This window comes from Carica papaya, chromosome 3, assembly GCF_054855325.1.
Source record: "Carica papaya isolate Zhongbai chromosome 3, ASM5485532v1, whole genome shotgun sequence".
NCBI lineage: Eukaryota > Viridiplantae > Streptophyta > Magnoliopsida > Brassicales > Caricaceae > Carica > Carica papaya.
Genome location: NC_142311.1, coordinates 30,417,039 through 30,419,972, shown reverse-complemented (window position 1 = coordinate 30,419,972; position 2,934 = coordinate 30,417,039).

Below are 2,934 nucleotides of genomic sequence, written 5' to 3'. Positions count from 1 at the left end.
ATTACCTATATGCCTTGGGGGTCCCGTCATTGTTGCTAATTAGTCTTGAACTTGTTTTTGGATTTTATATTCTCTAATAATGTAAAAGGGATGAGCCACATGTGTTAAGTAAGAAGTATTTAATAACTTAACATATAAACTTTGAATAGCACAAGTAAACCTTCCCTAAATTACTCTTACATGAGCCTAACATCCAATGTTTTTAGAATAATTATCACTTTGCATAATGTTTTTATTCTCAACTATCTTCGTACCGTTCCGCATATTTTCTCTATTGTTCTTTACTTTATCTATCAAACACACTTATTTTCATCTCTTTTTAGTATTAAAATTTATCATAAATATTATTATGTTTCAGTTTTTAAATTCTATAATTCAAATTATGAGTATATTTTTTTTTCATTATCGGATATAATAGTAATTATCTAAGAATTTTCTCTCAATTTAATCTCTATTTAAATTATAATTCTCTTCAAAATTCTTCTTTACATATATATATATATATAAATTATATTTTTTCATTTGATCATTATATAAAATTTATCTTAATTCTCAAATGACTGAACTTTAAAAATTATTTTACGGATCGTTTTATTTGGACTCTAAAAAAATTATTTTTCTAAAACTATTGTGGATGTATAAATTTGATATGAGATTTTTTTTTACTGATAATATGTTTTTTTTTTTATTTATGCTCTTTTTTTTTTGGATAAAAATGTTAAATTTTATCATTTATTATTAAAAATTGTTCAAATTTTATAATGTATTTGTTTTGTCCAAATAAGTTCAAAAATTTTTGGAAAAGAGACAAATAACCTCCTTCTCATTATATTTAATTGACGTCATTTGGTAATTAATGGCATGATATAAAAAATTAAATTAGCACAGAATTGAAAAAAGGTAGATGATTATGTAAGTGCCACCTAACTATGCCACGCCAAACACCTTTTAATGGGTTAAAAGGTGATGGGTCTTACTCGTTTCGGGGTCCGAACACGGCTTCACAGTGCGCTTGCAGGCTGTCCCTAATTTTCCCTAAATTTTTTCCGGGGAACTGAAACGCACTACTGGTACCTGCACGTGTTCCAAAAAATCCCAAATTAGGCCCAGGGCCCCTTTCGACCAATATCGCAACTCCGGCACGGCGGCTCCGTCGTGCTCCGGCGACGGCGCTGCCGCTTGCGGCGGCGGTTCGCCTCGGGTTGGCCGTTTTCGGCCGTTTTTAGCCGTTTCCGGCCGAATTCGGCCACACTCGCATTGGTTCCTGCGATAAAACAACCCTACGGCCCTCGGGGGGCCGAAAATTTACGGAAAACCGAAGCTTACCGGCGGCGGTGCTCTCGGGTGCAGTGGCTCTCCGGTGAAGTTCGTGTTTTGGTGATTCGGCTCCGATCAACCTGTAGAGAAAAGAATGGTGATCATGGTGATATAAAAATTGCATTAAACGGAGGCTGGGAAGGGCCTCATCGGAGGAAAAAACCGAGGAGGGGCGCGGCGGCACCGCTGGCTTTCGGCCGTATTTTCCGGCCGTTTGGCCGGGATTTTGGCTCCGATTTGGCCACTGGGGAAATCAGCGTGGAAAAACGAGTCGGGGGTATGAAATTTACCTCGATCGGCGGTCGGAAATCCCTCCGGTGCGGCGGTGGGTGGCGGCGGCCAGCTTCTGGTTCGTCTTCTCCGGCGAGGGCAGGCGGCTAGGGTTTGGGGTCTGGTGTGGGGGTCTTATTTATACCCTTTTGCCTTTTGATCTCAGCCGTCCATTTTGATTTAATCTGGGCCGTCCGTTTTTGATTAAATCTGGGTCGTCCGTGCGATTAAATCTGGGCCGTCCGTGCGCGCGATTGATCTGGGCCGTCCGATCGCGCGCATGCGAATCGCCAACGTGGCATGTCCCTGGTCGACGTGGTTTTGCCACGTGGCAGGTCCTGGTTGGCCAAGACTGCTGACTGGGTCTGCTGACGTGGCACGCGCGTTTTTTTTTTTCTTCAATTTTTTCAATTTCCCCGGGCGCTACAACTCTCCCCCCCTTAAAGAAATTTGGTCCCCAAATTTGCCTCGTTACTCTTGATCGAACAGATGGGGATATTGGGCCCTAAATTCTGATTCCAGTTCCCAGCTGGCCTCCCTGGGCGTGTGGTTCTGCCACACGACTTTTATAAATGATATTTCCCGGTTGCGGAGTATTCTGCTCTCTCGGTCCGTGATACCGACCGATACTTCTTCATAAGACAAGTCCTCTCGGAGTGGAAGCGGTTCATGAGCCAAGACATGAGAAGGGTCCGGGTTGTACTTACGTAGCATAGATACGTGAAACACATTATGAACCCGGGAGAGCTCAGGAGGCAGTGCAAGTCTGTAGGCAGTGGTACCAATCTTGTCTAAGATTTCAAAGGGTCCAATATATCTGGGGTTTAATTTTTCCCTCTTGCCGAACCTACTAATTCCCTTGAAGGGGGTGAATTTAAGAAACACCCGGTCGCCTTTCTCAAAGGCCAGGTCTCTCCTCCGGGTATCAGCATAACTCTTCTGCCTACTCTGAGCTGTCTGGATGTTCTTCTTGATCTTAACTATCTTAGACGTGGTTTCTTCTACCAAATCCGGGCCAAACAATCTTCTATCGCCCACTTCTTCCCAACAGATCGGTGACCTGCACGGACGCCCGTATAGCGCCTCGTATGGGGCCATGCCGATGCTTGCTTGGTAACTGTTGTTGTAAGCAAACTCTATCATGGGTAGGTGGTCGTCCCAATGGCCCCCGGAGTCAAGGACACAAGCTCGGAGCATATCCTCCAGCGTACGAATTGTCCTCTCTGATTGTCCATCGGTTTGGGGGTGGAAAGCAGTACTAAGAGACAGCTTTGTTCCCATAGCTTGCTGGAAACTATTCCAAAACTGAGAAGTGAATCTGGGATCCCTGTCGGATACTACTGTTAC